Source organism: Elgaria multicarinata, chromosome 3 (assembly GCF_023053635.1).
Source record: "Elgaria multicarinata webbii isolate HBS135686 ecotype San Diego chromosome 3, rElgMul1.1.pri, whole genome shotgun sequence".
In the NCBI taxonomy this organism is placed as follows: Eukaryota; Metazoa; Chordata; class Lepidosauria; order Squamata; family Anguidae; genus Elgaria; species Elgaria multicarinata.
Window position 1 is genome coordinate 167,919,311 of NC_086173.1, and position 14,535 is coordinate 167,933,845.

A 14,535-nucleotide genomic window follows, 5' to 3' on the forward strand; every position below is an offset into this window, starting at 1 on the left:
GACTGTTAGAGCAGTAGGGCAATGGAATCAGTTCCCTAGGGAGGTTGTGGGCTCTCCCACACTAGAGGCCTTCAAGAGGCAGCTGGACAACCATCTGACAGGGATGCTTTAGGGTGGATTCCTGCATTGAGCAGGAGGTTGGAATTGATGGTCTTATAGGCCCCTTCCAGCTCCACTATTCTATGAACCCTGCTCTGGACAGTTTGCTTTCCATTTTGTGATACAATAAGACAACAGGACAAACTTCATTTTGAATCACCTTTGGTCGCCCTAATGGATGAACTTTGTCGAGAGAGGGACAGGGGGAGTGCAACCGTGCTAATTCTCCTCCATCTCTCATCATATTTTGATAACATCAACCAGAGTATCATCCTGGATTGACGGTCTCTGGGCGGTTTACACAGCTTCTCCACTTTTGGAAAGGGCGAGGTTGAGCTTAACGTCACCATCCACAATATCAGTGTCCATGAGCTGTCAGTGCCACCTCCTCCCGCTCCCTAATGCACCCACAACCCACGGTGGTACAGGCATTGGTAACCTCAAGATTGTATTACTGCAATGCGCTCTATGTGGGGCTGCCCTTAAAGCTGCTCCAAAACCTACAGCTAGTGCAGAATGCTTCAGCTCGGATGTTGTTTGGAGCTGTCTCTTTCCCGCATGTAACTCCTTGGCTGAGGAAACTGCACCGGCTGCCTATTCACTACCACGTTTAAGGTTCTTGTACTTGTGTACATAGCCTAAACAATTTGGGACCAGGATCCCTGAGAGAGTGCCTTCTTCCCTACCAACCTGCACAGTAATGTGAGGTCATCCAAGGGCATTAGAACATAAGTGCCTTGATGCTGGATCAGACCCAGGGTCCATCTAGTCCAGTACTCTGTTTGCTCAGTGGCCAACCAGCCATTGGCCAGGGATGAACAAGGCAGGACGTAGTGCAACAGTACCCTCCCACCCATGTTCCCCAGCAACTGGTGCACACAGGCCTACTGCCTCCAATACTGGGGACAGCACACAACCATCAGGGCTAGTAGCCCTTGATAGCCTTCTCCCCCAGGAATTTATCCAACCCCCTTCCAAAGCCATCTAAATTGATGGCCATCAATACATCTTATGGTAGTGAGTTCCACAATTTAACTGTGCTGTGTGAAGAAGTCCTTGCTTTTATTTGTCCTGGATCTCCCACCAATCAGCTTCATGGGATGACTCCGGGTTCTAGTATTTTGAAAGAGGGAGAAAAATGTGTCCCTCTCCACATTCTCCACACCAGGCATCATTTTGTACACCTCTATCATGTCTCCCCTTTGCCTCCTCTTCTCAAAGATAAACAATCCCATTTGATGTCACCTTCCCTCCTAGGGGAGATGCTCCAGCCCCTTGATCATTTTAGTTGCCCTTTTCTGCACTTTTTCCAGTTCTATAATATCCTCTTTTAGGTGTGGTGACCAGAACTGTACACAGTACTCTAAGTGTGGTCACACCATACATTATTTATTTATTTATTTATATAGCACCATCAGTGTACATGGCGCTGTTCAGAGTAAAACAATAAAATAGCAAAACCCTGCCGCATAGGTTTAAATTCTAATAAAATCATAATAAAACAATAAGAAGGGGAAGAGAATGCACCAAACAGGCACAGGGTAGAGAAAAACTAACAGTATAAAAGTAAGATCAAAATCAAGTTTTAAAAGCTTTAGAAAAAAGAAAAGTTTTTAGCTGAGCTTTAAAAGCTGCGATTGAACTTGTAGTTCGCATAATTGATTAAATAAGATTTGCATCAAGGCAGTATGATACTGGCCGTTTTATTCTCAATTCCTTTTCTTATCATGCCTAACATGGAATCTGCATTCTTTACATCGGCCGCACACTGGGTGGACATTTTTGTTGAGCTGTCCATGCTCCTGGTGGTTCCACATGGACCCATCTTCCGATTGGAGCCCGCCAAGGGCAGAGCCTTCAGCGTGGTGGCCCCCCTCCTGGGGAATCCCCTGCCTCTGGAGGTCAGGCAGGCACCAACTTTGTATTCCTTCAGTCATTCCAGGACGCCTTCCCTTGATGACCAGCCATGGTTCACTTTGCATTTTGCTTGTCTTTATTATTAAAAAAAAACTATTTCAATGCGTTTTTATTGTTTTTATTTCGTTTTATATTGTTCACCACACCAAAATTTTGAATGGGGAGTGGTATATAAATATTACAAATAAAACAAAAAAAATGCACCCCCTGAACTGTATGCCATGGACAGGAGTTTCATTCACAAAGGCAAACTGAGCTGACCGCAGCTTTCTCTTCCCAGCCTTCCCCACAACCATGTTTGCTATGGACCAGAGGTTGGGGAGAGGGAAGGGCCACCCACACCCAGAAGCTCAGTTGTTTAGTGTTTGTGCATTTTTATTATGATTGGCTTTGTTTTAAAAAATCAAATATTTATTCCTCATGTTACAGATTTACAAAACTTGTAATTATTTGAAATGCAATGCAACTTGTTTACCCCAAAAAACTGTGTTTATTTGGTTTGTGGGTAGAGCCAAGGAGTGGGACTTTGAAGATCATCGAAGCATAGAATAGTAGAGTTGGAAGAGGCCTACAAGGCCATCGAGTCCAACCCACTGCTCAATGTAGGAATCCACCCTAAAGCATCCCTGACAGATGGTTGTCCAGCTGCCTCTTGAAGGCCTCTAGTGTGAGAGAGCCCACGACCTCCCTCGGTCACTGATTCCATTGTTGCACTGCTCTAACAGTCAAGACGTTTTCCCTGATGTCCAGCTGGAATCTGGCTTCCTGTAACTTGAGCCCATTATTCTGTGTCCTGCACTCTGGGAGGATCGAGAAGAGATCCTGGCCCTCCTCTGTGTGACAAACTTTTAAGTATTTGAAGAGTGCTCTCATGTCTCCCCTCAATCTTCTCTTCTGCAGGCTAAACATGCCCAGTTCTTTTAGTCTCTCTTCATAGAGCTTTTTTTCCAGGTTCTGGACTCCTGAACTAGATTGGGAAGAGAGATCCATAGAACAGCATAGAATCATAGTGCTGGAAGGGGCCTTTAATGCCATCAAGACCAACCCCCTGCTCAGTGCAGGAATCCACCTTAATGCATCCTTGAGAATAGATTGGAACTGTAATAAGAGTGTGGTAGAGGAGCATTGACTTCTCAATTTGGGGAGGAGGGGAATTGCATCTGACCTTGGGAAAGCGGGGTCTAGGCTTATTTGTTTACATGCATGTATTTCTTTTGATTTCTGGAAATCATCCTACAGTGTTCAAAGCCATATTAAAACAAGCGCTCAACAAAAATATGACATTTCAATTATAATATTGTGATAGTTTACACACTACCCCACCATCCATCACCCTATGCAATATACCTTCCAAGCTGGTTTTCCCATGACCCAGTGCAATAACATCACAAGCCCTCCAGACCCTCTTCCTGTGCTTCCTCTGAAAATGCCTGACTTGTAATATGCTTTACAACTCATTACACCACTACACCAGTGTGGTGTAGCGGCTAAGGTGCCGTACTGGGAGTCCGGAGATCCGGGTTCGAGTCCCCACTCGGCCATGGAAACCCACTGGGTGACTTAGGGCCAGTCACAGCCTCTCAGCCCAGCCCACCTCACAGGGTTGTTGTTGTGAGGATAAAATGGACAGGATTATGTATGCAGCTTTGGGTTCCTTAAGGAGGAAAAAAGGTGGGTTATAAATGTAATAAATAAATAAACTTAGGGAGATTCTTTATAATTAAGACCCAGTGAGCCCCATATTTAAAAGGCAGCCCCCTCTCACACACACTGTAAATCCTGAACGGGCAACCTTTTGTCCTACAAGGCCTGAAGGGGTAGGAAGAAATGAATCTGGGGAAGGCTGAACCTGACACACCAAAGGAGAGCAGCTTTTGTCTTGCAAAGGGATCTGCTGGGCAGCTGATGAGGGCACAGGGTTTGCTTGGAGGTCATGGAGACTGACCCCCAAACACAGACACCTGGAGACGGACCTGAGGAATCTGCCAGCCTGGCTGTGAGCTTACTGATGTTGCGAAATCCCCCTGGGGGCTTGAGCCCTGCCACCCCCTGTAGTTTACTGGTGGGCAGATGGAAACGTGTCGGCTGGCCCAGGTAAGTGCCCCCACCCCTTTGGGGCATGTCCCTTTCTGAAATTAACAAATGTGGAGAGCATCTTTGGACAGGTAACCTTTATTAACCTCGAGACACAGGACTAACACTTAAACATTTCAGAGTGCATTGTTGCTGCTAGGGGGAGGATTCCTGTGGCTTTCTCACTGGGCGGGGGGCGGGTGCTTTAGGCTCACGCAGGAGTTCCCACGGAGTGGATGAACACAGTGGCAAGAGACTCTACCAATGCTCCCCCAGTGTTTCTCCAGCTGCTTTCTCATTGATGATTTCATGCTGTTCTTGTTCAAGGTAAGGGTCATAGCCTGGCATGGGGCAGGGCAGGGCAGCGCTGCCCTATAGCAATCTTGCTCCAATGAGTCCTGCCCGATTTGCCTCTTTGGTGGCATAGCTGGCATTGGTGCAACTGACTCTTGCTGCCTTTCCTTCATGCGCTGCTAAACAAATGGCCACTAAAGAATCCATAATGCCGAACTGTGGCTTCTTCCACACCCTCGGGCTTTTTGAGCAGTGCCTTCCTTGCTGAAGAAAATGTGAAGCTGGGTATCGCTTTCCACCCTCTGAGCCCTTATAGGGCTTCTCCCCTCTGTGAATTCTTTCATGCGATTTAAGATATGTACTGCGAGCAAAGCTCCTTCCGCACTCTAGGGCATCTCGCCTGTGTGGATGTTTGAAGTACTTTAGGACTCACACTCTTGATAGAAACTCTGTCCACATTGGGCCCGTTCAGAAGACACCTTGATCCATGGCTTTAACCATGGCGGCTAAGCCAGAAAGCCTGGCTGTGTTCAGAAGACACCTTAAACCATGACTTTAACCATGGTGGCTAAGCCAGAAAGCCGGGCTGTGTTCAGAAGACACCTTGATCCATGGCTTTTACCATGGTGGTTAAGCCAGAAAGCCGGGCTGTGTTCAGAAGACACCTTAAACCATGGCTTTAACCATGGTGAATTTTTTCTTTATTCACCATGGTTAGAGCCGTGGTTTAAAGTGTCTCGTTTTTTGTTTTTTTTTAATTTTATTAAACAATATACAACAACGACAAAACATCAAATAAAAAATCACTTGATACATAAACATAAAATTACCTTAATATCATATATTCAAATTTTGCCTATTAAACATATTTGTACTAAACATAACAGTGCTCCCCCCACCTCGGGATCTCATTCCTGTTTCCAAAAACTCATAGTTTCTTCTGTTGGTGGTTTCCCACTTCCTTTAGAGAACACAAACTCCAGGAACTTTTTCCACATACCCTCAAAATCATTCGTTTTTACTATACCTTTTTTCATTTTAATATTACATGTCAATTTATCATTTATAGCAATGTCCCACACTTCTTTATACCATTCTTCAATACAATAGTCTCCTTGCATCTTCCAGTTCCTGGCTACAATCAGCCTCGCAGCCGTCAGCAAGTTCATTATTAGCTCTTTCGTTTCTTTATTACATTTAAGTTCTTCTTGTGGTGAGAGTAGTGCAATCCTTGGTGTGACCTCTACTTTAAATCCCACTATCTGCTCAATCTCAAAAAAACCCATCTTCCACAACTTTTGCACATGTTTACAGTCCCACCACATATGTAAATACGTTCCTTTTTCACCACAACCCCTCCAACAATCTGCTGAAAGCTGATTATTAATCTTATTTAATCTAACCGGAGTTAAATACCACCTCCATACAAGTTTATAGCAATTCTCCTTTATTCTTACTGACATATTTCTCAACATTCTCTGTCTCCATAGTCCTTCCCATCTCTGCTATCCTATTTGTATCTTCAAATCAGTCTCCCAAACCACTTTCCCGATATTATTATTATTATTATTTATTTATATAGCACCATCAATGTACATGGTGCTGTACAGATAACACAGTAAATAGCAAGACCCTGCCGCATAGGCTTACAATCTAATATATACTATCCAACACTCCTTTCTCATAACTATAATATATAGTTGACTCATTAACCCTTTTATCCCTATATTTTGTCCCTTATCAATTTCTTTTTTTTCAATTAATTCCTCAAATTTCATCCTCTCCCCACACTCTCCATTTTCTCTTACCCAGTTTTTAGTCCATTGTTCCAATTGCCCATAGTTTAACCATGTTAATTTCAAATCTTTTAAAACATCTTCCAACCTCTCTCTTGTGTTCATCCCCTTTAACCATTCTCTTAATTTCATTTTGTTTTTTTCTTTTAAAACTTTACTTAATCTATTCTTTAAATTTTCAGGAAATTTCTTTAGCATTATCACCGGTGTTAAGGAGGAATTACTTGAAAGCAATTCCTTTTTGTATTTATTCCAAAGTTCCCAATGGAACTTCAAAAAGTGATTATCTATTTCGTTAAGCCAATTACCCTTCCCTTTTTCCTTAAAAAATACATTCTGCAAGTTTAGCTCAATATTACCTAATGTATTTTCCTCCATCCATTCTAAGTCCCCACCCCTAAAATTGCTTCAACAATATGTCTTAACCTATTTGCTATGTAATAGTACTCAAGGTTCGGGAGACCCAATCCACCCTTCTTTTGATTTATATACCATTTACTTTTATTAATTCTTGATTTCTTCTCAGCATTGCAGTAGTTGTTTATAAGATTCTGCCAACTTTTTAACTCTGACTCTGAAATTCTTATTGGTAACATCCTAAAAAAAAATTGATCTTAGGTAAAATTTTCATCTTTATTAAAGCTATTCTTCCAAACCAAGAAAGATTCAGTTTCTTATACTTCTTTAACTTTTCTACTATCTCTTTTTTCAGTCCATTTAAATTCTCACTTTCCAGATCTTCTAAATTTTTAGTAATCTTAATACCCAAATATTTAATTTTTTCTTTGCTTTTCAAAACTGAAGCCTTCCCTTCCCATTCCTTTTCTTCCTTTTTAGTATAATTAAATAACATCAATTCGGATTTTGCCCAATTTATTCCTAACCCCGTAACTTCTTCAAATTCTTTTAACTGCTGTTTAATTCTTTCCATTTTACTTATCGGATCTCTAATAGTCATCAATGTGTCATCTGCAAACATATTCAACTTAATTTTATTTCTACTACCTATCCCCTCTATCTTCCCATCTTCTCTTATTGCGTTTGCCAACAATTCCATCACCAATACAAACAGGACTGGTGAGAGTGGGCATCCTTGTCTTGTCCCTCTGGCTAGTCGTATCTTATCCGTTATTCCGTCGTTTACTACCACTACGGCTGTGTTTTTAGAGTATAACTGCTCTATTATTGCTCTGAATTTATTACCAAATCCCATTTTATTTAAAACCAACTTTAAAGTTTGCCAACTCACACAATCAAAAGCCTTAAAAATGTCTAACGCTAAAATACCCGCCTTATTCCTTGACTTTTTTATCCCCTGTATTACATTCAAGACTCTCCCTATTAATGTGTGCATCTGTCTGCCTGCTATAAAACCGCATTGGTCTTCCCCTACATAATTAGCTATAAATTTATTTAACCTTTTAGCCAAAATAGTTGAAAATTTTTTAGCATCTTCATTTATTAACGAAATTGGTCTATATGAATCAGGGAGAGTCAAATCCTTATCCGGTTTCGGAATTAAAATTATTATGGAATGCTCCCATGACTCTGGAATCTTCTCCCCTTCCATTATTGCGTTATATAATTTCAACAACTTTGGGACTATTAATGTTTTAAATTTTTTATAAAACTCTGGTCCTAGACCATCTACCCCCGGTGATTTCCCTACTTTAAGCTGGTCTATGACCTCCTCTATTTCACTTTGCAGTATGTTATTGTCCATTATTTCCTTATGCTCTTTTTCTAATCCTTTTTTCAAAAATTTACCCACATATTCTTCCTTCCTCTTCGTTTGAGTATCTCTTTCCTTATATAAATCTTAAAAAAATTGCTGAAAATTTTTTATTTTATCCTTCATCATGTGACAATAATTACCCTGCTTATCTTTTACTGCCCCTATCCCATTTTTAGCTTTTTCCTTTTGTGTGAGCTTGGCAAGCATCTTCGAGTTCCTGTTACTATTTTGAAAATATTCCCTTATTATTATTATTATTATTATTATTATTATTTATTTATTTATATAGCACCATCAATGTGCATGGTGCTGTACAGATAACACAGTAAATAGCAAGACCCTGCCGCATAGGCTTACAATATAAATTAAATTCCTCTGAACCTCTTCTAAATTAATATTTTCTAATTCCTTTTTTTGCCTGTAATTCTATTAATTTATATTTATTCTTAGTTTGCCAAAGTTCTTTTTCCAACTTTATTATGTCTTTCTCTAAAGTAACCTGCCTTGCCTCCTGTTGTCTTTTTAGATTACATGTTTCCCTAATACAATTCCCCCTAAACACTGCCTTCATGGTATCCCAGACCACTGCAGTTCTTGTTCCCCCCTTCTCATTTATTTCCCATGTTTCTGACAGTTCCTTCTGCATTTTCTCAATTACTTTATCGTGCTTAAATATCTTAGTATTCAGTCTCCACCTTAATACTTCTTTGTAATCCTTATTAACTGCAAAAACTAAGCTTACCAATGCATGATCTGTTACCTTGATTATCCCCAGTTCCATTTTACATATCTTAGTTAAAAAATCTCTAGATACAAAAATATGATCAATCCTAGAATATGTATGATGGACTGGAGAATAAAACGTAAATCCTGGGTCTGCCCCTCTAAGAACTCTCCAACAATCAACAAAATCCTTTTCTTTAATTAATTTGTTTAACATAGTGATATTGTTTCTCTTTTCTATCTCAGAGGGATTTGACCTGTCTAGTCTATTGTCCATAACCATATTAAAGTCTCCAGCCAAAATGACATACCCCTCCTTGAATTCTTCAATCTCTCTTAATACCGCCTCATAAAATTCTTTTTGTTTATTATTTGGAGCATACATATTGATCAAAGTATACGTTTTCCCTTCCATTTGACCCTTAATCATGAGATATCTCCCATTCTCATCTTTTTTAATATTTTCCAACATAAACCCACTTTTTTTTTAAATCAAGATGGCCACTCCATTTTTTTTTGATGTCCCCAACGACACTTCATAAAATACTGGCCATCTCAAGCGGATAGCATTGGTCTTTTCATTAGATTGATGAGTTTCCTGCAGAAAAATTATGTCAGAACCATCCCTATTTAACAATTGTTCAATCCTCCTCCTTTTCACGACCGCCCCCAGACCTTTAACATTGAGTGTTGAGATTCTTATCTTCTTATCCCTATTCAGCAGTTCTTTGAACTTCTTTTCGATCCCGAACGTGTTGAAAACTTAACTTACATACATAAAAATACAACAACCCACACATACCCTTCCCTCCCACCCCACTTCCCCTTTCCCTCCCATCTCTTTTCCCCCCAATATATCTCCGGGAGTCTAACACTCCGGCCATTATTTTACCCTTGGGGGGGGGAAGGCAGCCAGGAACCCAGAGCCAGCAGGATCTAATATGATTATACTTCTTATCATCCCTATATTATCCACTTTACACCACTCCCCCTACTGCACCTCTTTCTTCTTCATCATCACTCTTTGCGTCACCACCAGCTTCTCCTTGAGGACCCAAACCTAAGCTCTCCAGAAGCTCCATGCCTTGCTGAAAGGAGAAAACCTTATGATTTCCCCCCTTATATGAGAAACGCAGAAAAATCGGATATCCCCATGCATAGGGGATTTTCCTCTTCTTCAATTCCCCTGTTATAGACTTGACACTGCGTCTCCAATCCAAAGTTTGTTGGCACAGATCATTGAAGACCTGCACTATTGCTCCCTGGAACTTCAGCTCTCCCAATGCTCTTAACTCCCTCATCAGTTGCTCTTTCTTGTAATAGCTTGAGAATTTCACCAAAACAACTCTGGGAGTTGAGCCGCTTCTGAAGCCACCAACCCTGTGTACGCGCTCCACATCTTCTTCACTTAGTTGCAGGGTTGGGACTAGTTCTTTAAACCAGCTTAGGAGGTTGTTCCTGAGGTCCTCCCCTTTCTTTTCCACCATATTGCGAACGCACAGATTTGCTCTTCGTGAATTGTCATCCAAGGAGATCAGCCTCTTGTCATAATCGTTAAATTTCACCTCTTGCTCATCTTGGGTCTTTTTAAATTCTTTAAATTGATTTTTCATCTGGTCCACCTCTGTCTTCAAAAAGCCTAATTGCTTGTCTCTTATAGCCATTTCAGCAGACAAATCATCCACCCTCTTGTTAGTTTTGCCAACTTCCGTTTCAATTTTCATAAATATCTAATCTTTTATTTATTTATTTATTTATTTATTACATTTCTATACCGCCCAATAGCCGGAGCTCTCTGGGCGGTTCACAAAAATTAAAACCATTCAAAGTATAAAACAACAGTATAAAACCATAATATAAAATACAATATAAAAGCTCAACCAGATAAAAACAGCAGCAATGCAAAATTACAAATTTAAAACCATGTTATTTAAAATTTATAGATTGTTAAAATGCTGGGAGAATAAAAAGGTCTTCACCTGGCGTCTAAAAGCATATAATGTAGGTGCCAAGCGAACCTCCTTAGGGAGCTCATTCCACAGCCAGGGTGCCACAGCAGAGAAGGCCCTCCTGCTGGTAGCCATCTTTTAGCCCTTTCAGCAGAGCTGAGATTTGCAACAGCATCTCTCCCTGCTCTGCTGGCTCTGAGCCAACTTTGGCAGCCATCTTAAGCTCTTTCGTTGCTGTTGTGGATTCTTCTTGTTTGTCTTTTTGAATATCTTCCCCTTCTGTCTCTGAATCAGCTACTCTTTGTAATCTCTTAATCGTATTGTTTGAAGCGTGGGAAACCCACCTTGGTTTGACCTCAGTTTGCTTTTTGGGTGGCATATAGTCGCGACTACGGCTGGTATTAGTTAGTTTCGCTTTTAACTCAGTCAATCAGCGAGCTCATAAGGGGTTTATTGCCGTGTTTAACAGTATTTACTGCTTGCTGAAGGAGGGGTGGCTATTAATCAGTCTCTCCCGACGCTGGCTTCTACAATTAAAATTCCCTTTGAGATAAGCACTCCGTCTGGGAGAATTCTTATGAGATCGCTCTTTGAAGTTCTTAAAGAAACTTCCTCTGCTCTAGCCCCCCTCTCTTTGCTTTTAAATACACACTCTTTACACAGCAAAATGCATGGTTCTTTAAAACCCCGTCTGCAGCTCAAAGCTTCCAACACTTTAATCACCGTTCTTCACCATTTCCAGCCCTGATACTTTAGATGATAAGACTTATTCAAAACCTACCGACCGGCAGGAACAAATTCTCCTACTTCGCCATTGGCATGCTGGCTCCGCCCCCTAAAGTGTCTTCTGAACACAGCCCGGCTTTCTGGTTTAACCACCATTGTTGAAGCTATGGTTTGAGATGTCTTCTGAACAGGGCCATAATGAGCTACAAACTAGGCATGTGCTCCGCTCCAATTAGGAGTGTAGAAGCAGTAGCGGAGCGGGGGGCTTCGCCTGCCCTTAAGGCGGAGGCGAAGAGGATTGGGGGGCCGGCGGAGCATGGCGAAGAGGATCGAGGTGAAGGCGGATCCTTCGCCTCGATCCGGAGCTCCGCTGGAAAGGTAAGTGGGGTTTACCAGGCCCTGCCGCTGTCGCCCATACGGCGACAGCGGCAGGGCCCAGTAAACCCCCCCCCGCCCTCCTCTCCCTTACCTGCCTCCGTCCGCGGGTCCATCGCCGTCTTCAATTGAGCCCGTGGTTGCAGCAGGAAATCTGGGCCGCACTTGCGGCCCAGACTTCCTGCTGGAACCACAGGCTCAATTGAAGACGGCGATGGACCCGCGGACGGAGGCAGGTAAGGCCCCCCTCCCCGTTGGTCCCTTACCGGGCTCTGCTGCCGTCGCCGCATGGGCGGCGATGGCGGCAGGGCCCAATAACCCCCCGCCCTCCTCTCCCTTACCTGCCTCCGTCCTCGGTCCGGAGCTCTGATCCGGATCCGGAGCTCCGAGCGGGGCAGAGTGGGCACAGGCGGAGTGGGAGCAGGGCGGAGCGGCCCGCTCCGAAAATGGCAGATCCGTAAGTGAAGCAGAGCGGGGGGGTCTGTGCACACCCCTACTACAAACTACAAACCAAAATGACAAACCTGATCTTTCACAGGGAGTGCACCCCACCCAGAACAGGCAACGAAGGGCATTCGTAACTCTTCTCACCTGTATGGATCATTTGATCTGAGGCAAGGTACAATCTCTGATTGAATTGCTGTCCACACTCTGAGCACTTTTATGGCGTCTGCTTTGTGTGGATTCTCTGACGTTTTTTAAGGTGTGAGCAAAGCTCTTTCTGCACTCTAAGCATTCATAGGGCCTCTTGCCTGTGTGAATTCTTTTGATCTTGCTTAAGATGGCTGGTCACAGTGAAACCCTTCCCACACTCAGAGCATTGATAGAGCCTTTCCCGTGTGGATTCTCTGATGGTTTTTAAGCCTTGTGCTGAGAGTGAAACCCCGTCCACATTCTGAGCATTTGAAGGGCTTCTCGCCAGTGTGAGTGCTTTGATGCAACTTAAGTTTTATGCAAGGTAAGTTCTGAGTGGAAATTGAACTGTTTCTCACACTCCAAGCACTGAAACCTTTTCTCCCCTGTATAAAATCTTTGACGTTTGCGAAGGCGTATCTGCTGAGTCTTTACACACTCTGAACTTTTCCGTTGTTTCTTCCCACTGTGCATATGCCTATTATGCTGTTCAGAAAGTTCTCCTAGTATTGGAATGCCACGGACGTCTGACCCTTTGAAAGAAATGGACTTGATTCTCTGCTTCTCTTCAGCATCAGTTTTGCTTCTCTGGCGTACTCGTTTTTTCTTGCTCTTCCTACAATCACCTGAAAGAATAAAAATAGAACTCTTTAAAAAAAAAAAAAGGTTTGCTGAATTAATTGCCAGGATAAAAAGTGGAGACAGATCCTCCCGAAAATATGAAATATCCTTTAATTATCAATGCAACTGACCACTGGAGTGGCAAACAACACTTTCACATAACTCAAAGTAGCTCAAACCATAACTAAACAACATAAAATGCTGTAAATCCAAAAAGCGTTTAAAATCTGCTAGTCTGTCCAAACTGATTACTTAACTGGGAACTGAAAAGTAGTTCAACCCCTAATGGTTCTTTTCAATGTCACAGTTGCTTTGGAAGCCCTCTGTCATGTCATCCTCCTAGACCATCTCTCTGGGTTGTAGTATTGCTTTTAACAGACCTCTATTTCAAAATGACGATTATCCCCAGGGTTCTGGATATGCCATACTCCACAGAGACCATTATTCACCTGAAATATCACTAATATCTTCAATATTATGCAGGTGCAATCATGGCACCAATGTAAGATTTGTTTGAGCCATCACTGCCATAGAAGAAGTCCATAAATGGGCTTTTAATCAATGTTTCCTCACGTCTCCAGAATTTTTTCCTCTGGGTGTATTTCAGCCAACAACCCAATCGTTTCATTGCATCACTGAGACCTGTTGGAATACCACCACTGAAAGACAGACCTTGTTCCAAAGGAATAGGTGAATTCTAAAGTCCTGTTTCCCATGAGAAAGTACACAAGCACCTCAAAACCACTGACACTCAGCCCCCACACCTCCCAGATCAATAAAATTGAGAAAAGCCAGATAGCACTCTTCAAATACTTGGAAGGTTGTCCCACAGAGTAGGGCCAGGATCTCTTCTCGATCCTCTTAGTGCAGGACATTCTCAAGAAACCTACTCTTGATAGGCTATCTCTGTCTAACTACCGACCTGTCTCTTTGTTGCCGTTTGTTTCAAAGATCCTGGAGCGTGCGGTCTACTCTCGCTGTCTTGACTTTCTTTCTAGTAACTCTGCTTTGGATCCATTTCAATCTGGATTCCGTCCTCTGCATTCCACCGAAACAGCCCTTACTAAGATCACCAATGATCTCCTTACTGCCAAGTCTAAAGGCCATTATTCCGTTCTTATTCTCCTTGATCTAACTGCAGCCTTTGACACGGTTGATCATGATCTTCTCTTAGATTCCCTTCATGACCTTGGATTTTGTGGCTCTGTCTATAACTGGTTTGCCTCCTATCTAGCGGGTCGCTCTTTCAGCGTGTTGACTAATGGCAGCTCGTCTTCCTCCTTTTCCCTTTCAGTAGGGGTTCCGCAAGGCTCGGTGCTTGGCCCGTTGTTGTTTTCCTTATACATGTTGCCCTTGGGCAAGCTTATTCAATCTCATGGCCTCCAATATCATCTGTACGCCGATGATACACAACTATATCTGTCATCTCCGGAACTTTCTCCTGATGTTCACGATCGTATCTCGGCATGTCTTTCAGATATCTCAGCTTGGCTGCTTCATCGTCGCTTGAAACTTAACATGGCAAAGACTGAATTGCTTGTTTTTCCTCCTAAACCTTCTCCTCATCTCTCGTTCTCTCTTACTGTCAATAATG

General features: G+C 42.4%; 2 protein-coding genes across 4 annotated transcripts in view; one reads left to right on the forward strand and one right to left on the reverse strand.

Moving 5' to 3' along the window:
- LOC134396281 (zinc finger protein 420-like) overlaps window positions 1-14,535 on the reverse strand; it is a 918,719-nt gene that overhangs the window by 25,109 nt on the left and 879,075 nt on the right. The window lies entirely within an intron of this gene.
- LOC134396491 (zinc finger protein 345-like) overlaps window positions 1-14,535 on the forward strand; it is a 204,703-nt gene that overhangs the window by 7,563 nt on the left and 182,605 nt on the right. The window lies entirely within an intron of this gene.